Raw genomic sequence first — 24,783 nt, forward strand, 5'->3', positions numbered from 1 at the left:
CTTTATGTTTAGGGTCGTTGTCCTGCTGGAAGGTGAACCTCCGCCCCAGTCTCAAGTCTTTTGCAGACTCCAAGAGGTTTTCTTCCAAGATGGCCCTGTATTTGGCTCCATCCATCTTCCCATCAACTCTGACCAGCTTCCCTGTCCCTGCTGAAGAGAAGCCCCCCCAGAGCATGATGCTGCCACCACCATATTTGACAGTGGGGATGGTGTGTTCAGAGTGATGTGCAGTGTTAGTTTTCCGCCACACACAGCGTTTTGCATTTTGGCCAAAAAGTTCCATTTTGGTCTCATCTGACCAGAGCACCTTCTTCCACATGTTTGCTGTGTCCCCCACATGGCTTGTGGCAAACTGCAAACGGGACTTCTTATGGTTTTCTGTTAACAATGGCTTTCTTCTTGCCACTCTTCCATAAAGGCCAACTTTGTGCAGTGCACGACTAATAGTTGTCCTATGGACAGATTCCCCCACCTGAGCTGTAGATCTCTGCAGCTCGTCCGGAGTCACCATGGGCCTCTTGGCTGCATTTCTGATCAGCGCTCTCCTTGTTCGGCCTGTGAGTTTAGGTGGACGGCCTTGTCTTGGTAGGTTTACAGTTGCGCCATACTCCTTCCATTTCTGAATGATGGCTTGAACAGTGCTCCGTGGGATGTTCAAGGCTTGGGAAATCTTTTTGTAGCCTAAGGCTGCTTTAAATTTCTCAATAACTTTATCCCTGACCTGTCTGGTGTGTTCTTTGGACTTCATGGTGTTGTTGCTCCCAATATTCTCTTAGACAACCTCTGAGGCCGTCACAGAGCAGCTGTATTTGTACTGACATTAGATTACACACAGGTGCACTCTATTTAGTCATTAGCACTCATCAGGCAATGTCTATGGGCAACTGACTGCACTCAGACCAAAGGGGGCTGAATAATTACGCACACCCCACTTTGCAGTTATTTATTTGTAAAAAATGTTTGGAATCATGTATGATTTTCGTTCCACTTCTCACGTGTACACCACTTTGTATTGCTCTTTCACCTGGAATTCCAATAAAATTGATTCCTGTTTGTGGCTGTAATGTGACAAAAGGTGGAAAAGTTCAAGGGGGCCGAATACTTTTGCAAGCCACTGTATATATATTTGTTAAATGATCATCAAAACCAAAACACTAAATAAAAATTGTATTGCATTTATTTCTCTTCTAACAAATGGTGTCATGGATGGGGGGAGTACATGTTTCAGACCACCCCACCCAGCCTATAGTGTATTGAAGATTTCATGCACAGTTTCCATGTTATGTTGGGAATATACAGATATTCAAATAGTAAGCTCATTTCATACCGTAAAGAGGAAGGAAACCAGCACAGACAACTGATTTGTGGTTTCCATACTTTCACAAAAGTCACAAATTTTCTTTAAGACTGCGTAAGCTGTGCTATTTATTACTGTCAGGTCAGCTGATCAGCTGCTCCTGAATGTACCCAGGACTGGGCGTAAACTTAGAGGAGATCGTGCTTTTGCTGTAGCAGCTCCAAAACTGTGGAACGAGCTTCCATTAGAGATTAGACAGGCCAGTTCTTTACCTGTTTTTAAGTCACTCTTGAAAACCCACCTCTTTACCCTCGCCTTTGACACCACATGAGATGTTGGTTTTTATTTTTATTTTATTTTTATTTTTATTTCAGTTGTTTTTAGGTGATTCGATGCTGTTTTATCTTGTTTTTTTATTTTAATATAGGGCTGTTTTAATTTTATTTATTATGAGTTTTATTTATTTATCTTTGCTGTTTTCTGTTATTCTATTGTTTTAATGTATTTTCTGTACAGCACTTTGTTCCTGTGCTGGGTATTTTAAAGTGCTTTATAAATAAAACTGGACTGGACTGTAGATAAGTGATTGTTGATGCACAGATCTGATTAACCTAACAGTTTAACAGTGGCTAACAGTACCTGTCTGTGTCTGGTACTGTACATTTATGTTAGGTGTAATAATGACCCTCATTTACTGGATCACCACTATTGATACCCTCTGCAAATCGGAGCCCTTTTTCCCTTTGAAACGTAATTCTTTGTGGCACACATTCAACAACATGTGGAAACATTCCTCAGAGATTTAGCTCCATATCGACATGACGGCATCACACAGTTGGTGAAGATTTTTTTTTTTTTTTTTTTTTTTTTTTGTCTGTCCCATTTGGTTCTTAAGCCGTCAGAATTGTTGTCTGAAGACCAACAAGGATACCAAATGGATTTATTTTGCCAAATGGATCATCATGGCATTGCCGTATTGGTCCATTTGATCAAACTTTGTTATTTTTATTTATTTTCAGTTGTTACAGATGGGACAGACATGACTGGGGGATAGGAAAGGGAGAAAGAAAGAGAGGAAGGAAAAGAAAAACAGAAGGGAAAAGGGACAGTGAGAAAGGGCACTTACAAAGACAAAGAGAAAGAAAAAAAAATCTTCTGGATCACCTGTTGAGAGAAAAAGGAGAAGACAAGCAAAAAAAAAAACAAAAAAAAAACAAAGCAACATACTAAACACTTTGGTGAAGATTTGTTGGCTGCACAGGCCTCATGTAAATCTCCCGTTCCACCACATCCCAAAGGTGCTCTGTGTGGAGGCCATATGAATACAGTGCACACTGTCATGTTCAAGAAACCAGTTCAAGATGATTTGAGCTTTCTGACATGATGTGTTATTCTGCTGGTGTCATGGTCTGGGTGAGTGCTGGCGTAATTATCTGTTTTGCTGCCTCCACCTCTGGGTGGAGTCGCCATGCTCTGGCACGCCTCCACACCTGTGAGCAATTATGCTGCCAGCATTTAAGACCTGCGCTCACCACTACTCGCTGCCAAGTGTTCAGCTAACCATAGTTAGTGATGGTCACCAAGTCTTAGTCTAAAGAGGTGTTTTCACAGAAAGCCACTGATGGTATGTTCATCTCTGTAGACTTCCAGTCGACTGCTGCGCTCAATCCCACCAATACTCACCCTGATGCTGTTGCTGGTTTAATCGTGGCTGTTCAGTTTCTCGCATCTGCAGTTTATTCTACTCACCTGGCTGCTGTCACAGCGCTCTACAGATTACCCGCTCTGGAATCTGGCTGCTCACTCGGACCTCTCGACCTCTCCCCTTTCGTCAGTCCTCCACCTGCAAGCTGTAAGACTGAGATGACTCCACTTTGATTTTCCTCTTCTGGACTTCAGGGCTTTGTCATTCAATCTCCTCTCTTTTCTTTGCAGTGTTCGGAGACTCCCGGTTGCATTTCCCGATGCCTGTGCCCTTCCCCCTAGCCTTGAACCCAAGTCTACTAAATGAATTAACGTTGCTCATGTTTAACATGTTTGTGCCTAGTTCTAGTCATAGTTTCTTGTTTATATCACAGATCTAGAAAATCGTAGTTCACAGTTCGTAGTCCTCGTGTCTCGTTATCCCTACCAGTTCTTAGTTTATAGTTCATAGTCTTGATTTCTTGGCAATAAAGTCTTGTAAACCACGTTATCTTGTGCCTCCGTGTGAGTTTCGCTCTGAGTCAGTCTGTTTTGTGCGGCCTCAGCCGTGACAGCTGGAACCAGTCATCAGAAAATAGTCATACAGGGATGAACGTGGTCAACAACAATTTTCATGCAACACTGCTCAAATGGCACTAAGTTACCCAAAGTGTTCCAGGAAAATATCCCCCAAACTACTACACCACCAGCCTGAGCTGCCAATACACATCAGCATGGATCCAGGATGCTTTCATGCTGTTTACACCAAATTCTGAACCTTCCACCTGAATGTTACACCAGAATTTGACTCATCAGATCAGATGATGTTTCTCCAATCTTCTGTCCAGTGTGAGCCATTTAATTTTTACCCTGTACATGTGTATAAGAACCTTGTTAGTTCAGGCTGTAGTTTGCTTTGTGTGCATAAAATAAAATTATGGCACATTATCAAGATGCTGAAGAGTTTCACTTCAACATTTCGTCTGTTGTTTCACACTTCAGTGAACACAGTGAGGAAAACAGCCACACCTTTCTAATCATTATTATTCAGGTTTTACCCTTACAATGCGCCGAAAGTTCAGTGAGGTGTCACAAATTAGTTGTCGTTTGGTGCCAAGTCTTGGCACTGTTGGCTCCTCAGTCATTATCAGTGTATGATACATTTAGTGTCATGTATTGTTGGATTTGTGCCCGTGCTAGACACATCAAATCTCATTTTAAATGGGGAGAAGTGCTCTTTTTGGTGATCAGTACTTCTGTAGTATATATGTTCCATGCTGCTCTGATGGTTGACTTCTGAACATACACAATGAAAAAACATGCAAGGTTAATGGTGCCTGTGTCAGCCCAGGAAACTCTTGCAAAATAATTTTTTAATCTCAGCAGTTTCACTTCCTGTTTATTAAAAAAACATTTTAAAAAAGTTCAGAAATCCTTTGTTTACCCTGCTCCGCTGTGACTTCCCAGACTGTTATATTTCATCATGGATTAACTGACATCAAGCAGTTGCCTTTTTATATACAATGCAATGCAAATGCAATTACAAAGCACACATCTTTGTCTAATTAATTGCGGGGAGGCATTAGAGCTGGGTACTTAAAATATTCAAGAACTTTCCTGAATTTAACAGTGTGTCCATTCTGTTTTGAATCTGATTTCAGTTTGTGATGTGCTTTTTGTTGCAGTTGTAAAGAGTCTAAATGACTAATCAGACACTTACTCTTCAGCATGATGTGGAGATGGTGAGGAGACATGAAGTGACATGAAAAGCAGAAAGATAGACGAACACTAAGATTTAAAGCAGCGGTCCACAATCTTTTTTGCACCACGGACCGGTTTATGTTCGACAATATCTTCACAGACCAGCCTTTAAGGTGTCGGGGATAAATACAACAAAATTAAACCAGTACAGTACCAAAAAAAGATTTATTCATAACACACGGGAAAAGATCCAGGGAAACAGAGTTAATGCTAAAAACAATAAAAAGAATAATGATAAACTAGAAAGCGAAAATTTCAGAAGAAATTTTATGTGTGCCTATGCCGCTGCTAATCACTGTAGTTTGCCATTCATACGGCTACAGAGAGCAAAACTCAGAAGAGCAGCCATTCTCCACCATGAACTATGGTAAAAACAAACACCGCTCACGCTTCACAGATGACAGCTTACAGTTTTGTGTAAAGATGAAGTTACTTCGTACAGCGCCGATTTGCAGACGCTGTGCACACAGGTTCATGAGCAGAAGTCCCATTGTACCACGGCAGACCCGACAATGTTTGCATGAACACGCTTTGAAGCATTACATTATGGACCACTTTTCACACATGCATTCACTTTTTGTTTTTTGTTATTTTTACACAGTGTTCTGAATTATGAACAATGGTCTACAGCCAATCTTGTGTATTATTATACAAACTTTGGTTGTGAGATTCATATAACTATTTAATAAAAGCTAAATATTTTATATGAGAGTAAGAAAGAAAAGTATATCTTTGTGTCCACCTTTCTCTGTTAATGCCCTAGCTGCCCCTGCACAGTTACCAGCTGTCAGCTACACAAAAAAGGAGCTTGGTCTTTGTCTCTCAGAAACAACTCATAACTTCCCTTCAACTCATTCATGTCACCTAAAGTGTAAACCTGTTTCTCCATCACCAGTTCAGCTCTGATGATTCAGTAAGGACATCTCCTGATTTCATCTTCATGCTCCAGCAAACATCAGCTGATACTAGAAATTAAAATCAAAAGAATTCTAACAACAGCTGATCAAGCTTAAACGTGCTGCTGTTGTTTAGTGCGATAAATAAGAGCGAACAGCCGATCATTGATCAGTTTCATGATTGACGTTTCAACACGCGAGAGAATGACAGGGGAGGCTTCGTAACGACAGAATAAATCATAATGTTTTCTCTGAATGTGGGACGATTCCGTTTTTACGGCACGGCAACTCTATGAACTAACCCTAATGAATAAAATAAAGTCCAACGTCAGTAACTTAGTGCGCACACAGCTGTATATAAACTCCCGTGGCAGTACGATTGTAAAAGGTCAACGAAAATAAATTACACCTAAACTCGGTTTATATCTGACCCAAATAGAGAGCGACCGGGTGCTGACACGAGTTTCACCCGCCTCAATATAAGCCAAGCCTGGGTGCTTTTTCACGAAGGGTTGCTAGCGGCGCGAGCTAACTATGCTAGCGGCGCTAGCTAGCTAGCCGGCTATCAGCAACACATAGGAGAACTGCTGCTAAACAAACTACACCTAAACTCGGTTTATATCTGACCCAAATAGAGAGCGACCGGGTGCTGACACGAGTTTCACCCGCCTCAATATAAGCCAAGCCTGGGTGCTTTTTCACGAAGGGTTGCTAGCGGCGCGAGCTAACTATGCTAGCGGCGCTAGCTAGCTAGCCGGCTATCAGCAACACATAAGAGAACTGCTGCTAAATAAACTACACCTAAACTCGGTTTATATCTGACCCAAATAGAGTGCAGGTCATAACTTCTTACCTGAAATTCAGTTCACCTCACGCTCCTGCCTTAGCTTTCCCTGATCCATGATTGACCTCCGCGTTAGCAAACAGCGGTCGATCCGCGGTAACCTCACCGCCTTGTATGTCTCGTTCGCGGCATGTCCTTTCTGTCACACACCGGTGGATAGCTGCCCTCTGTTGTAGCTCCACCACCAAACAACTCAGTTATTTTTTCCACATCGACCAGCATCATCGGCCCATATAAACGAAAAATAAGTCCACCTAAGACACAGACCCTTGCCGAGCGATCGGGCGATTAAACAAATTTTAGCCACCTCACTATCAGCCAAGCCTGGGTGGTTTTTCACGAAGGGGCGCTAGCTAGCTAAGCTAGCGGCGCTAGCTAGCTAGCCGGCTATCAGCAACACTTAAGAGAATTGTCGCTAATATGGGATGTCTTGATAAAATGAGCAGATATTTGAAGTTTACACACCTACATTCTCGCCTGAAAATATCTTAAAAGTGTATTTTGTGACCTAGAAACACGAATAAAAGACATATAAAACGAAGTGGTGTCCGCCATTGTTTGACTCGGTAGAGGCATGCTATGAATTGTGGGATATGTAGTTTTCACCAAGCATGGCACCCTTTAGGCCGTACTACTCCCGGTATACCACTAGAGAGAGCCAACACACCACAAATGAAGTCTGTTTCTATGGTGCCAAAAGCAGAATCTTTCTCAGGAGCCTAGAAATTGGCCTAAATTTGCACTAAAATCTAAATATTTCAAAAACTATAAAAGTTATAAACACCAAAAGTCACACCATACTAGCCCAGCTCCAGCCGCACAAAATGATGTAACATATGTACCCCTATTGTCAAAACTGTTTGGCAGAGGAGCGCGGGAAAATTTTCACTAAAATATTAATATTTAAAAAACTATAATATTCATAAACACCAAAAGTCATAGCACACCATTCCAGATCCAGCCGCACAAAATGAGGTAACATATATGAAGCTTGTCTCAAAACTGCGGGTCGAGATACACTGCAAAATTTCAGGCGGAAAAAGGAAAATAATAATAATAATAACTAGAAAGCGAAAATTTCAGAAGAAATTTTATGTGTGCCTATGCCGCTGCTAATCTGTGTAGTTTTCCATTCATACGGCTACAGACAGCAAAACTCAGAAGAGCAGCCATTCTCCACCATGAATTATGGTAAAAACAAACACCGCTCGCGCCTCACAGATGACAGCTTACAGTTTTGGGTAAAGATGAGGTCACTTTGTACAGCCCCGATTTGCAGACGCTGTGCACACAGGTTCATAAGCAGAAGTCCCTCTGTACCACGGCAGACCCCGACAATGTTTGCACGAACACACTTTGAACCAGTACGTTATGGACCACTTTTCACACATGGTTGGTGTACCCTCCCAGCCAGCTGTAGCTTTTCAACTCACAGCCCGACACACACCCAAAAAACAGCCGAGAGAGCACAGACTACGCCCGAGAGGTGTGACTGCAGATGCCCCTCAGGTGGGTCCACCTCCCCTGCAGCGGCACTGCAGACCACGCCCCGCCACACATATCAAACACGTAAAATAAATATTTATGCACTTTTGCATTGACTTTTTGTTTTTTGTTATTTTTACACAGTGTTCTGAATGATGAACAATGGTCTACAGCCAATCTTGTGTATTATTATACAAACTTTGGTTGTGAGATTCAGATAACTATTTAATAAAAGCTAAATATTTTATACAGGGAGTGCAGAATTATTAGGCAAATGAGTATTTTGTCCACATCATCCTCTTCATGCATGTTGTCTTACTCCAAGCTGTATAGGCTCGAAAGCCTACTACCAATTAAGCATATTAGGTGATGTGCATCTCTGTAATGAGAAGGGGTGTGGTCTAATGACATCAACACCCTATATCAGGTGTGCATAATTATTAGGCAACTTCCTTTCCTTTGGCAAAATGGGTCAAAAGAAGGACTTGACAGGCTCAGAAAAGTCAAAAATAGTGAGATATCTTGCAGAGGGATGCAGCAGTCTTAAAATTGCAAAGCTTCTGAAGCGTGATCATCGAACAATCAAGCGTTTCATTCAAAATAGTCAACAGGGTCGCAAGAAGCGTGTGGAAAAACCAAGGCGCAAAATAACTGCCCATGAACTGAGAAAAGTCAAGCGTGCAGCTGCCAAGATGCCACTTGCCACCAGTTTGGCCATATTTCAGAGCTGCAACATCACTGGAGTGCCCAAAAGCACAAGGTGTGCAATACTCAGAGACATGGCCAAGGTAAGAAAGGCTGAAAGACGACCACCACTGAACAAGACACACAAGCTGAAACGTCAAGACTGGGCCAAGAAATATCTCAAGACTGATTTTTCTAAGGTTTTATGGACTGATGAAATGAGAGTGAGTCTTGATGGGCCAGATGGATGGGCCCGTGGCTGGATTGGTAAAGGGCAGAGAGCTCCAGTCCCACTCAGACGCCAGCAAGGTGGAGGTGGAGTACTGGTTTGGGCTGGTATCATCAAAGGTGAGCTTGTGGGGCCTTTTCGGGTTGAGGATGGCGTCAAGCTCAACTCCCAGTCCTACTGCAAGTTTCTGGAAGACACCTTCTTCAAGCAGTGGTACAGGAAGAAGTCTGCATCCTTCAAGAAAAACATGATTTTCATGCAGGACAATGCTCCATCACACGCGTCCAAGTACTCCACAGCGTGGCTGGCAAGAAAGGGTTTAAAAGAAGAAAAACTAATGACATGGCCTCCTTGTTCACCTGATCTGAACCCCATTGAGAACCTGTGGTCCATCATCAAATGTGAGATTTACAAGGAGGGAAAACAGTACACCTCTCTGAACAGTGTCTGGGAGGCTGTGGTTGCTGCTGCACGCAATGTTGATGGTGAACAGATCAAAACACTGACAGAATCCATGGATGGCAGGCTTTTGAGTGTCCTTGCAAAGAAAGGTGGCTATATTGGTCGCTGATTTGTTTTTGTTTTGTTTTTGAATGTCAGAAATGTATATTTGTGAATGTGGAGATGTTATATTGGTTTCACTGGTAAAAATAAATAATTGAAATGGGTATATATTTGTTTTTGTTAAGTTGCCTAATAATTATGCACAGTAATAGTCACCTGCACACACAGATATCCCCCTAAAATAGCTAAAACTAAACACAAACTAAAAACTACTTCCGAAAACATTCAGCTTTGATATTAATGTGTTTTTTGGGTTCATTGAGAACATGGTTGTTGTTCAATAATAAAATTATTCCTCAAAAATACAACTTGCCTAATAATTCTGCACTCCCTGTATGAGAGTAAGAAAGAAAAGTATATCTTTGTGTCCACCTTTCTCTGTTAATGCCCTACCTGGCCCCCTGGCAAAAGCTTTGCTAGATCCGCCCCTGCACAGTTACCAGCTGTCAGCTAAATAAAAAAAGGAGCTTGGTGTTTATTTCTCTCAGAAACAGTTCATAACTTCCCTTCAACTCATTCATGTCACCTAAAAAAAAGGTAAACCTGTTTCTCCATCACCAGTTCAGCTCTGATGATTCAGTAAGGTCATCTCCTGGTTTCGACCAGCCGCTTCTACAGCTGTGGCTCCAGCAAACATCAGCTGATACTAGAAATTAAAATCAAATGAATTCTAACAACAGCTGATCAAGCTTAAACGTGCTGCTGTTGTTTAGCGCGATAAACAAACAAGAGAGAAACGCCGATCATTGATCAGTTTCATGACTGAAGTTTGAACAGGCGAGAGAATGACAGGGGAGGCTGTCATAAAGTTCAACATCAGTAACTTAGCGCGCACACAGCTGTATAGAAACTCCATCATGCTAGCTACCATGCAGTACGAGTTATTATAACTGATTGTAAAAAGTCAGCACAACGAAAATAAACTACACCTAAACTCGGTGCATATCTGACCCAAATAGAGTGCAGGTCATAACTTCTTACCTGAAATTCAGTTCACCTCACGCTCCGACCGGCAGCCGCCTGCTTCTCCTGCCTTCGGTTTCCCTGATCCACGATCTACCACCGGTCGATCGGCGGTCGCCTCGCCGCCTCGTTCCCCGCATGTTCTTTCTGACACACACCGGTGGATAGCTGCCCTCGGTTGTAGCTCCGCGTCAGCGACTACCAAACAACTCAGTTATTTTTTCCACATCGACCAGCATCTGGACAATCCACCGCCTTTCACTGTTTGTACCGTTACTAAAAAAACCCCTCATCGGCTCATAAAAACGAAAAATAAGTCCAGCTATGACCCTGAGTCAAAAAGACAGCCAGCTCGGGTTAGCTAGCTACCTGTCTAGCTCTTTGCAGGCACCGAAAACATCAGAGCTAATATGGGATGTCTTGGTAACACGAGCAGATATTTGAAGTTTACATCTGGCCAATCCACCACCTTTCACTGTTTATACCGTTACTAAAATGAATAAATAAATAAGTCACACACATACTGTCGGCGAGCGACCGGGTGCTGACACGAGTTTCACCCGCCTCAATATAAGCCAAGCCTGGGTGCTTTTTCACGAAGGGTCGCTAGCGGTGCGAGCTAACTATGCTAGCGGCGCTAGCTAGCTAGCCGGCTATCATCAACACATAAGAGAACTGCTGCTAAATAAACTACACCTAAACTCGGTTTATATCTGACCCAAATAGAGTGCAGGTCATAACTTCTTACCTGAAATTCAGTTCACCTCACGCTCCTGCCTTCGCTTTCCCTGATCCACGATTGACCTCCGCGTTAGCAAACACCGGTCGATCGGCGGTCGCGGCATGTCCTTTCTGTCATACACCGGTGGATAGCTGCCCACTGTTGTAGCTCCGCGTTATAGCACCACCAAACAACTCAGTTATTTTTTCCACATCCAGCTGTAACTCCGATTCTGTGCGAGCATTTGCGAGAGACCGGGGAGGTGAAACGACAGAGAGAGTCCCCTCGCTATCCATTTGCAGCCAAGTGCGGCAGCTAGCTAGGTAGCCGGCTAGCTGTCAGGCAGGACCGACGTCGTCAGAGCACTGTCGCTAAATATGGGATGTCTTGATAAAACAAGCAGATATTTGAAGTTTACACACCTACATTCTCGCCTGAAAATATCTTAAAAGTTTATTTTGTGACCTAGAAACACGAATAAAAGACATATAAAACGAAGTGGTGGCCGCCATTGTTCACTCTGTAGAGGCGTGCTATGAATTGTGGGATATTGAGTTTTCCACCAAGCATTACCGTAACTTTTGAATGATTTGCGCAACCTTAAAAATTCCAATGGCTCCTGAAAGCAGCGACGCTGTGCGCACCGTTGAAATTGTCATCATTACGGTAATCCAAATAAGGGTACACAGGCTGTACCACTCCCGGCATACCACTAGAGAGAGCCAACACACCACAAATGAAGTCTGTTTATTTGGCGCCAAAAGATGAATTGGCCTAAATTTGCACTAAAATATTAATATTTAAAAAACTATAAAAGTCATGAACACCAAAAGTCATGACATAATAGTCCAGCTCCAGCCGCACAAAATGATCTAACATATGTAACCCTAATGTCAAAACTGTTCGGCAGAGGAGCGCGGGAAAATTTTCACTAAAATATTAATATTTAAAAAACTATAAAATTCACAAAGACCAAAAGTCATAGCACACCATTCCAGATCCGGCCGCACAAAATGAGGTAACATATATGAAGCTTGTCTCAAAACTGCGGGGCGAGATTCGCTGCAAAATTTCAGGCGGAAACTGGAGAATAATAATAATAACTAGAAAGCGAAAATTTCAGAAGAAATTTTATGTGTGCCTATGCCGCTGCTAATCACTGTAGTTGCCATTCATACGGCTACAGAGAGCAAAACTCAGAAGAGCACCCATTCTCCACCATGAACTATGGTAAAAACAAACACCGCTCACGCCTCACAGATAACAGCTTACAGTTTTGTGTAAAGATGAAGTTACTTCGTACAGCGCCGATTTGCAGACGCTGTGCACACAGGTTCATGAGCAGAAGTCCCATTGTACCACGGCAGATCCGACAATGTTTGCATGAACACGCTTTGAAGCATTACGTTATGGACCACTTTTCACACATGGTTGGTGTACCCAAACAGCCGGCTGTAGCTTTTCAACTCACAGCCCGACACACACCCAAAAACAGCCGAGAGAGCACAGACTACGCCCGAGAGGCGTGATTGCAGGTGCCGCTCAGGTGGGTCCACCTCCCCTGCAGCGGCACTGCAGACCACGCCCCGCCACACACATCAAACACGTAAAATAAATATTTATGCACTTTTGCATTCACTTTTTGTTTTTTGTTATTTTTACACAGTGTTCTGAATGATGAACAATGGTCTACAGCCAATCTTGTGTATTATTATACAAACTTTGGTTGTAAGATTCAGATAACTATTTAATAAAAGCTAAATATTTTATATGAGAGTAAGAAAGAAAAGTATATCTTTGTGTCCACCTTTCTCTGTTAATGCCCTACCTGGCCCCCTGGCAAAAGCTTTGCTAGATCCGCCCCTGCACAGTTACCAGCTGTCAGCTACACAAAAAAAGGAGCTTGGTGTATATTTGTCTGTCAGAAACAGTTCATAACTTCCCTTCAACTCATTCATGTCACCTAAGGGTAAACCTGTTTCTCCATCACCAGTTCAGCTCTGATGATTCAGTAAGGACATCTCCTGATTTCATCTTCATGCTCCAGCAAACATCAGCTGATACTAGAAATTAAAATTAAAAGAATTCTAACAACAGCTGATCAAGCTTAAACGTGCTGCTGTTGTTTAGCGCGATAAACAAACAAGAGAGAAAAGCCGATCATTGATCAGTTTCATGACTGAAGTTTCAACAGGCGAGAGAATGACAGGGGAGGCTGTCATAAAGTTCAACATCGGTAACATCGGTAACTTAGCGCGCACACAGCTGTATACAAACTCCGTAGTGCTAGCTAGCACGCAGTACGAGTTATTGTAAGTGATTGAAAAAGTCAGCACAACGAAAATAAACTACACCTAAACTCGGTTTATATCTGACCCAAATAGAGTGCAGGTCATAACTTCTTACCTGAAATTCAGTTCAACTCACGCTCCTGCCTTCGCTTTCCCTGATCCACGATTGACCTCCGCGTTAGCAAACACCGGTCGATCGGCGGTAGCCTCACCGCCTTGTATGTCTCGTTCGCGGCATGTCCTTTCTGTCACACACCGGTGGATAGCTGCCCTCTGTTGTAGCTCCACCACCAAACAACTCAGTTATTTTTTCCACATCGACCAGCATCATCGGCCCATATAAACGAAAAATAAGTCCAGCTAAGACACAGACCCTTGCCGAGCGATCGGGCGATTAAACAAATTTTAGCCACCTCACTATCAGCCAAGCCTGGGTGGTTTTTCACGAAGGGTCGCTAGCCGCGCTAAGCTAGCGGCGCTAAGCTAGCGGCGCTAGCTAGCTAGCCAGCCAGCTATCAGCAACACGTAAGAGAACTGTTGCTAAATAAACTACACCTAAACTCGGTTTATATCTGACCCAAATAGAGTGCAGGTCATAACTTCTTACCTGAAATTCAGTTCACCTCACGCTCCTGCCTTCGCTTTTCCTCATCCACGATTGACCTCCGCGTTAGCAAACAGCGGTCGATCCGCGGTAGCCTCACCGCCTTGTATGTCTCGTTCGCGGCATGTCCTTTCTGTCACACACCGGTGGATAGCTGCCCTCTGTTGTAGCTCCACCACCAAACAACTCAGTTATTTTTTCCACATCGACCAGCATCATCGGCCCATATAAACGAAAAATAAGTCCAGCTAAGACACAGACCCTTGCCGAGCGATCGGGCGATTAAACAAATTTTAGCCACCTCACTATCAGCCAAGCCTGGGTGGTTTTTCACGAAGGGGCGCTAGCTAGCTAAGCTAGCGGCGCTAGCTAAGCTAGCCGGCTATCAGCAACACTTAAGAGAATTGTCGCTAATATGGGATGTCTTGATAAAACGAGCAGATATTTGAAGTTTACACACCTACATTCTCGCCTGAAAATATCTTAAAAGTGTATTTTGTGACCTAGAAACACGAATAAAAGACATATAAAACGAAGTGGTGTCCGCCATTGTTTGACTCGGTAGAGGCATGCTATGAATTGTGGGATATGTAGTTTTCACCAAGCATGGCACCCTTTAGGCCGTACTACTCCCGGTATACCACTAGAGAGAGCCAACACACCACAAATGAAGTCTGTTTCTATGGTGCCAAAAGCAGAATCTTTCTCAGGAGCCTAGAAATTGGCCTAAATTTGCACTAAAATCTAAATATTTCAAAAACTATAAAAGTTATAAACACCAAAAGTCACACCATACTAGCCCAGCTCCAGCCGCACAAAATGATGTAACATATGTACCCCTATTGTCAAAACTGTTTGGCAGAGGAGCGCGGGAAAATTTTCACTAAAATATTAATATTTAAAAAACTATAATATTCATAAACACCAAAAGTCATAGCACACCATTCCAGATCCAGCCGCACAAAATGAGGTAACATATATGAAGCTTGTCTCAAAACTGCGGGTCGAGATACACTGCAAAATTTCAGGCGGAAAAAGGAAAATAATAATAATAATAATAACTAGAAAGCGAAAATTTCAGAAGAAATTTTATGTGTGCCTATGCCGCTGCTATTCAGTGTAGTTTGCCATTCATACAGCTACAGAGAGCAAAACTCAGAAGAGCAGCCATTCTCCACCATGAACTATGGTAAAAACAAACACCGCTCACGCTTCACAGATAACAGCTTACAGTTTTGTGTAAAGATGAAGTTACTTCGTACAGCGCCGATTTGCAGACGCTGTGCACACAGGTTCATGAGCAGAAGTCCCATTGTACCACGGCAGATCCGACAATGTTTGCATGAACACGCTTTGAAGCATTACGTTATGGACCACTTTTCACACATGGTTGGTGTACCCAAACAGCCGGCTGTAGCTTTTCAACTCACAGCCCGACACACACCCAAAAACAGCCGAGAGAGCACAGACTACGCCCGAGAGGCGTGATTGCAGGTGCCGCTCAGGTGGGTCCACCTCCCCTGCAGCGGCACTGCAGACCATGCCCCGCCACACACATCAAACACGTAAAATAAATATTTATGCACTTTTGCATTCACTTTTTGTTTTTTGTTATTTTTACACAGTGTTCTGAATGATGAACAATGGTCTACAGCCAATCTTGTGTATTATTATACAAACTTTGGTTGTAAGATTCAGATAACTATTTAATAAAAGCTAAATATTTTATATGAGAGTAAGAAAGAAAAGTATATCTTTGTGTCCACCTTTCTCTGTTAATGCCCTACCTGGCCCCCTGGCAAAAGCTTTGCTAGATCCGCCCCTGCACAGTTACCAGCTGTCAGCTACACAAAAAAAGGAGCTTGGTGTATATTTGTCTGTCAGAAACAGTTCATAACTTCCCTTCAACTCATTCATGTCACCTAAGGGTAAACCTGTTTCTCCATCACCAGTTCAGCTCTGATGATTCAGTAAGGACATCTCCTGATTTCATCTTCATGCTCCAGCAAACATCAGCTGATACTAGAAATTAAAATCAAAAGAATTCTAACAACAGCTGATCAAGCTTAAACGTGCTGCTGTTGTTTAGCGCGATAAACAAACAAGAGAGAAAAGCCGATCATTGATCAGTTTCATGACTGAAGTTTCAACAGGCGAGAGAATGACAGGGGAGGCTGTCATAAAGTTCAACATCGGTAACATCGGTAAGTTAGCCCGCACACAGCTGTATACAAACTCCGTAGTGCTAGCTAGCACGCAGTACGAGTTATTGTAAGTGATTGAAAAAGTCAGCACAACGAAAATAAACTACACCTAAACTCGGTTTATATCTGACCCAAATAGAGTGCAGGTCATAACTTCTTACCTGAAATTCAGTTCACCTCACGCTCCTGCCTTCGCTTTCCCTGATCCACGATTGACCTCCGCGTTAGCAAACACCGGTCGATCTGCGGTAGCCTCACCGCCTTGTATGTCTCGTTCGCGGCATGTCCTTTCTGTCACACACCGGTGGATAGCTGCCCTCTGTTGTAGCTCTACCACCAAACAACTCAGTTATTTTTTCCACATCGACCAGCATCATCGGCCCATATAAACGAAAAATAAGTCCAGCTAAGACACAGACCCTTGCCGAGCGATCGGGCGATTAAACAAACTTTAGCCACCTCACTATCAGCCAAGCCTGGGTGGTTTTTCACGAAGGGTCGCTAGCCGCGCTAAGCTAGCGGCGCTAAGCTAGCGGCGCTAGCTAGCTAGCCAGCCAGCTATCAGCAACACGTAAGAGAACTGTTGCTAAATAAACTACACCTAAACTCGGTTTATATCTGACCCAAATAGAGTGCAGGTCATAACTTCTTACCTGAAATTCAGTTCACCTCACGCTCCTGCCTTCGCTTTTCCTCATCCACGATTGACCTCCGCGTTAGCAAACAGCGGTCGATCCGCGGTAGCCTCACCGCCTTGTATGTCTCGTTCGCGGCATGTCCTTTCTGTCACACACCGGTGGATAGCTGCCCCCTGTTGTAGCTCCACCACCAAACAACTCAGTTATTTTTTCCACATCGACCAGCATCATCGGCCCATATAAACGAAAAATAAGTCCAGCTAAGACACAGACCCCTTGCCGAGCGATCGGGCGATTAAACAAATTTTAGCCACCTCACTATCAGCCAAGCCTGGGTGGTTTTTCACGAAGGGGCGCTAGCTAGCTAAGCTAGCGGCGCTAGCTAGCTAGCCGGCTATCAGCAACACTTAAGAGAATTGTCGCTAATATGGGATGTCTTGATAAAACGAGCAGATATTTGAAGTTTACACACCTACATTCTCGCCTGAAAATATCTTAAAAGTGTATTTTGTGACCTAGAAACACGAATAAAAGACATATAAAACGAAGTGGTGTCCGCCATTGTTTGACTCGGTAGAGGCATGCTATGAATTGTGGGATATGTAGTTTTCACCAAGCATGGCACCCTTTAGGCCGTACTACTCCCGGTATACCACTAGAGAGAGCCAAGACACCACAAATGAAGTCTGTTTCTATGGTGCCAAAAGCAGAATCTTTCTCAGGAGCCTAGAAATTGGCCTAAATTTGCACTAAAATCTAAATATTTCAAAAACTATAAAAGTTATAAACACCAAAAGTCACACCATACTAGCCCAGCTCCAGCCGCACAAAATGATGTAACATATGTACCCCTATTCTCAAAACTGTTTCGCAGAGGAGCGCGGGAAAATTTTCACTAAAATATTAATATTTAAAAAACTATAATATTCATAAACACCAAAAGTCATAGCACACCATTCCAGATCCAGCCGCACAAAATGAGGTAACATATATGAAGCTTGTCTCAAAACTGCGGGTCGAGATACACTGCAAAATTTTAGGCGGAAAAAGGAAAATAATAATAATAATAATAATAATAAGAATAATAAATCCGAGGAATAGTAATATGTGTGCCTCTTGGCATAGGCACACATAATAAGAATAATAAATCCGAGGAATAGTAATATGTGTGCCTCTTGTCATAGGCACACATAATAATAAGAATAATAAATCCGAGGAATAGTAATATGTGTGCCTCTTGTCATAGGCACACATAAAAATAAAAATAACCCTAAAAACCATAAATTTCACACCCAAGTCTCAACTCTCGCAGCCCGGTACCGGTCCGTGGCCCGGGGGTTGGAGACTGCTGATTTAAAGCATATGGAACAAAGGCTGACTGGCTGACAGATGATGGATAGGAAAATGTTTAATGACAGAATTCAGTTTGACAGTATGGGAAAATAGGGTTGATGTAAAGTGTCATGTGAAGGGTGTACGGCGAGCAGAGAATGGACTGAGAAAAAATTCCTGGAAGCATGTAATGTTTTTAGTTTCAGTGTAAAACCGTCTGGAAACGCAGAATTTCCACTTATTTTTTTGCATGTTTGCATGTCAAGCATGTTTTACGTGTGATATAGAATGTCTGTTGGAGGAGTACATCTCTACAAGAATATCTGCATTTTAATTTGGTGATTTAGAAAATGTCTAAATGTTGTCATACTTCATTCTAATCTGATTATTAATCTGTATTACACTGCTGGAAACACAACACACACCAAGGATTCCTGTAAGGAGAGTAAACTTCAATGTTGCAAATGGATCTAGTTTAAAGTTTCAGCTCTGAGTGAGCAGTGAGAGCGCTCTCAGTGATAAAACAATTATCTGGAATTAAAATGCTTATTGTTTGCACTAAATCACCAGATTTATCTTGTTTTTTTCACAACAGTGTTGGATTTTACTGATATATTTTGTATGATTTTTGGAGATTTTTATTTGCTAACATCTCTGGAGTAGGTGGCACTCACAGGGATCATTTTCTGTGGAAGAAGAGCCATATGATCTGTGAAACGCCCCTTTGGCATTGGTCATGTGAACGCACAGGGGAAACCCTCAGATAACTTAGCCAGTTGAGAACCAGCTTCATGTGACAGTATATCCCATTCGCCAATGTTAGGGTAAGTGAATCTAAATGACGGAAACATATCCTGAGTACACTGAACCTCCTTCGTAGTATAGAGCTCAGACAGAAACAACTGACTTCCAACAGAGACACTGATCAGAGGACAAGGAGATAGACTGGGGCTGCTTTCCAGAAGTACTTCCCGTCTTATCTCCTATTTCTAACTTCTTTCCCTTTAAGAAAAAGTGGGCAGGAGAAGTGTTTTTGGACCTTGCTTATTGTTTAGATTTTCATGTGTGTTTCCAAACTATTTTTTCTCTAGTTGTAGGTGCTGATTGTTTTATCATTGGCTTTCTTTGATCTTGTGCCTCTTGAGTATTTTGACCCCAGTGTTTTACATTTTTCATTATTTTCATGGATTAGTGGTGACTGATTATACTCTCAGTTTTGTCTTTAGGTTTTAAAGTTAATAGTCCTGTTTTCCACATGTGTCTTGTCTAGCCTTTGTATCTGTGTTGTGTTCTCATTAAGTGTTTGCGTTTGACATTCAGTTTTACTTCCCCTCGCTGTGTTCACTTCCTCTGCGTTGTGTGAATTTATAACTTCAGTTCTATTTATTGCCACATCATATTGTTGCCCACAGATGTTTCCTGTTGTTATCCCTGGGATGTTTTCTGTTTTCTTGGATTTAGTTTTCATCTGCCTTTTGAATCATTCCTTTCTTGCCTACAATAAAAGTTTGTTCTTATTTGATTCCCAGATGCGCGTGAGTCTGAGTGAGTCTGGATTTGGGTCCTTCTTCACTGACACCAGCTTAGTTAGAGAGGCAGACAAAAAAATTGTGTTGTTACACAGTTGATGTAAAAGTGTGCACTATTGTATAATCATTCAATAGAAAGGCCATTTAAATGGTTAGGTATGATATGTTATTATACATGAAGCCGTGAATATAATGTAATGTACATAGTATGGTCACATTTATATGGCTTTGGCTATATGTGTTTAGGCCAGACGTGTGCACTCTGATACTGATAAACATGCTAATATGAAAGTAATTAGGGGTGAATTTGTTCACCTACTGTTCTATTGTCAGATTTCTTTTCAGAGCCACATATACATTTTCAAAAACATGTCAAAACCACCCTGTGCACATGTCTGGGCACACTGTATCCTATTTGGGTATATGTAAAATAGTGTACAGATGCTCAGTGACTGATATTTAGGTTCCTCTTATGTGAAAAATACTGACTGTTTGTCCAGAGGTTGGCAGTAATGTACAACTGTTTGTGGGACAAAAGGCAGTAGAAGAGTGTTTCTCTCTCTATCTCTCTCGCTTTCTCTCTCTTGCATTATTTGTTGATTTAATGGTTAGGAGGAGGCGCTGGTTTGTAGATTAATTTGGCTGAGATGGGCTACCAGCAGTTGTCTCAAGGTACTTAATATTATAAGACCCTAAAATAATGGAGAGAAATCACCAAAATCAGACAGCACTCTGGCAACAGTAGGAAGGAAAAACTCCCTTTTAACAGGAAGAAACCGGCCATTAATCAAGGGCTGAGAGAAGGAGAAATACTCAGTGCATCATGAGAAGTGCCCAGCAGCCTAATTCTAGTTTAGCATTAAGGAGGATTCCGGGTCATTCACTTTTGCCTCCTATTCTACTTCTAAATACTCTAGAAAGCACAAGTAAGCCTGCAGTCTGAGAGTGAAGTGTTCTAGTGGAGTGATTGTGGTACTATAAAATATATATATTGGAATGCTGGGTATACAAGTCTTCTGTCAGAAAGTCTGCAGCAGTCCAGGAGTTGGGTTGACTGTCTTGGATTAAGTTCCACAGAAGAATTATTTATCAGAGTGCTTGATAGGCTTAATCCAAATTCAGTGCAGCCATACTTGAACTTATTCCTGTTAGTATACAGTATGTGTGACTATGAGCATGGTTTTCTGGAAAAGATTTAATTCTACAGTTAGTAGAGTCATAGATAACTAGGAAAACAATCACAACACATCATCTACTCAACACAAGCAATATCTCACAATGTCCACAAGGGGTCACTGTAGACCACAGATTGGATAAATAGCGCACGTCTTATCAAGCTATCGACAGTTAAACTAAACAATAGAAAAGTCCTTTATTCCTAATAACGCTGGATGTAATCATGGCGGGAGATTATGGCCACTGCTATAAACTTAGTGCTAAATATTTCTACCAACATGGTATCAAAGTACTGAGGCATAATTTTAACATGCACAAACAATTATAACCAGTATCATGCCAGTTAACTGCCGAAAGAAATAACGCTTACAGGTTCATTCACGCACACCTTAATCACTTGAAACTGTGTTACAACTGCAGCAACTCCTTTAGTGCTGAGCACATGACCGCTGATGCATTTATTTACTTGCTTGATTCTTGCCTGTAGACATCCTGAGGCCAAGTCACAGCAGGAAAAATTGGGCCTGATTATTCATTATTGTTATTATTGTATGTGAGGAGCAGGATTTTAAATCTCATTCTGAATTTAACACGGAGCAAATGGAGATAAGACAATATCAGAAAAAGCTTTTCAGGGAGTTTTTAGGACATCTTTAGGACGACATTTTTGGATGAATTACAGTAGTCCAGCCTAGAAGTAATAAACACATTTACCAGTTTTTCAGTGTCACTCTGAGACAGGATGTTTCTAATTTTAGAAATACTGGGCAATAGAAGAAAGCAGTCATACAATAGATTTAATATGTGCATTGAAGTTTAATCCTTAACCTGGTCAAAAACGGGTTTGTTCACCAGTACCTGAGTCACCTGTTGTTTTTATCTAGGAGACATTGTGTGTTAAGATTTGCTCTCAGCCCTCTCAAAAGAGAGCTTCACACTCACTTTGCAAAGAAAACCTACATTAAAGCTTAATGTATGTTACGGAAAATCTATTTATGATCCTGGTAATAACCTGGCCCAGAACTGTACGATTAAAGAGTGATTAAAAATATTCCATACTTGTATTTTAAGAAGTTCATTCTGCATGTAAACCACTGTATAACAACCACTTCTTCATTTCAGTGTGGGAATTTAGAGGCTTTCATCTGTTTATGCATGTTGACCATGTCCAGCTGAAGGAAGACAGTCTAATATTTCTTTTATATTTTCCAACCACAGAAGACACTGTCATCAAAGACTACATCCTCATCAACTGATGAAGACTAACTGGGAAACAGTATTTGTCATATTTATGTGATTTAAGAAGCGAGAGGAGAAGCGATGAGTTTAAGTGCCGCAGCGAGTGGATTGGTCCTCTTCCATCTCTCTCTAACAGGTTTATGTGTACCTGGTTTTCACACATTCAGTATCCGCAGGAATTACTTTTTAATGTAAAATTACAATACATAAGAGATTTATTTTTGTAGACCCAGTACATCTCTCACTATATATCTATATCATCTATATCTACATCTATCGATAGATATAAATAGCTAGGTCCTAACTAGACAATTTCTATAATAATTTAATATGTGTAAAGCTGGTCTTTATCTATTAATGTTCTTAAGACAGACATTTCAGACATTTGGCTGAGAACAACAGTTGTTAAATATTTTGTAAAACAGAAATGAAGCACAACTTCATTCTTTCTATTATGATGAAGTGTGCTGGGTCTAAATCCGAATGTCAGAATCAGAATTTATCTCTGCATATAGTTCAACTACAAATAAAACTGTTTATTGTTGTTGTAATGAGTCTGACTGTGTTCTGATGTGTTCTGTGTTACAGTGGTACAGAGTCAGAATGATTATGGAGTGACTTACACTTCTACTCAGATCTGTGCTGTAAAAGGATCAACAGTGGTCATAGGCTGCTCCTTCAAATACCCCTCAAGAGTAAATGTGTTAAAAAGAGTTTGGTTCACTAACGAGAACAATTATAACCCTGAAGATCTGAAAACAGACCCAGTGTATGCAGGTCGAGTGTCGTACAGTTCTCAGTGGAAGAGATGCACTCTGACAATCAGAGACCTGAGAGAGAGCGACTCAGCTGTGTACAAGTTCAGGTTTGAAACAGACCAGAAACATTTTACTGGTTTACCTGGAGTCACTCTGACTGTCACAGGTAACATTTTTATTTACACATCAGTCAAAACTTGTTATGAACATAACTCTGTGTGTTTGCATATGGATAATAGATGTCTAAGTTTCTGCTCTGATTTTATTTCTTCACATAATCAGCTCTTCAGGTACACGTGGACACATCATCATATCCTGACTGGGCAACACTGACTTGTCAGAGCAGTTGTCGACTACATGATCGTCCCTCCTACATCTGGTACAAAAATGGACAGAAAATTTCTACTCAGTCAGGCCAGTACTGGTATTCAGACTATCTGAATCCTTCAGATAGCTACTCCTGTGCTGTAAGAGGTCATGAAGCTTCAACCTCTCCTTCAGTGTGTGAGTTTATTTCAGTAACATAAAACCATCTTGTAGAGTCACTACATACATCTGAATAAAACCAGTCAAACTCACTGTGATTACTTACATTAATCTGACTTAAAAATCATTTTATGTTTCAGGTGTCCGAGGTGTTTCATGCAACAGAGTGAATTACAGTAACAGAAGCATCTGTGCATTCAAAGGCTCATCAGTGGACATTTCTTCTACTTACAACAGCTATGAAAGTCTAATCCAATCAACATCCTGGTTCTGTTCTGGTCGTGGATCTGAGGACCTCAGAGAAGACTCCCAGTATGCAGGTCGTGTTGAGCTGATTGAAACAGAGAGAGGACGCTCCACTCTGAGAATCAGAGACCTGACAGAGAGTGATTCAGCCCAGTATCACTTCAAATTCAACACACAAAGCTTTGAATGGGGGAGTAGTTTACCTGGAACAACTCTGATTGTCACAGGTACTGATCAACACACACTGATGGATATTTAATCAATTTTTATTTGCATGCTCTACCGTACCTTTTAATAATAGTTTGAATGGTTTTGGGTCTAAAGATGGAGAGAATTAATACTTTGTTTCTAATTAATTTTATCACTTCTGCGAATTTTACTAATGTCTGCCTCAGTGTGAGAGTGACTGACATCTTATTTATGGTTTCTTGTCCACTGGTCAAGATGTTCAGGTCAGAGTGTCCACTGGACGAAAGTTGGATTGTGTCACCAGGTGTAATCATTATGTTTCATCTTATGTCTGGTACAAAAATGGACAACAAGTGAATGGAGCCAGCTCTTCTTCTTATGAAGCGCCATATGACACTTCAAACAGCTACTCATGTGCTTTAAAAGGATTTGAGGATTTTCACTCTCCGTTAGTTTGTGAGTTCACTTTGAGGTTTTACCTGAATGAAAACTTAATCTGGGTGATAATTAATGTCATGTTCTGTCAATAAACTTGGTTTTAAAATTTCTTTTAATTATAATTTTTCAGGCATCAATGGTGAACGGTGCAACAGAGTGAATTACAGTAAAAGAAGAATCTGTGCAGTCAAAGGCTCATCAGTGGACATTTCTTCTACTTACAACAGCTATGAAAGTCCAATCCAATCAACATCCTGGTTCCGTTCTGGTCGTGGATCTGAGGACCTCAGAGAAGACTCCCAGTATGCAGGTCGTGTTGAGGTGATTGAAACAGAGAGAGGACGCTCCACTCTGAGAATCAGAGACCTGACAGAGAGTGATTCAGCCGAGTATCACTTCAAATTCAAAACACAAAGATTTGAATGGAAGAGTAGTTTACCTGGAACAACTCTGACTGTCACAGGTACTGATCAACACACACTGAATATTTCATTCAGTGAAGTCATTAAGTTAATAATGTGACTAT

At 41.6% G+C, this 24,783-nt stretch overlaps 1 protein-coding gene and 1 long non-coding RNA gene across 7 annotated transcripts in view; both read left to right on the plus strand.

Moving 5' to 3' along the window:
- Nucleotides 1–24,783, plus strand: part of LOC102079796 (B-cell receptor CD22) — a 43,798-nt gene that overhangs the window by 13,015 nt on the left and 6,000 nt on the right. The gene's annotated exons all lie outside the window — the stretch shown is intronic.
- On the plus strand, nucleotides 2,928–4,710 carry LOC102079706 (uncharacterized). The gene is made up of 2 exons (XR_266994.3): nucleotides 2,928–3,149; nucleotides 3,233–4,710. It is a non-coding gene; the product is annotated as an uncharacterized LOC102079706 (long non-coding RNA).

Source organism: Oreochromis niloticus, linkage group LG6 (genome assembly GCF_001858045.2).
Source record: "Oreochromis niloticus isolate F11D_XX linkage group LG6, O_niloticus_UMD_NMBU, whole genome shotgun sequence".
NCBI classification, from domain to species: domain Eukaryota; kingdom Metazoa; phylum Chordata; class Actinopteri; order Cichliformes; family Cichlidae; genus Oreochromis; species Oreochromis niloticus.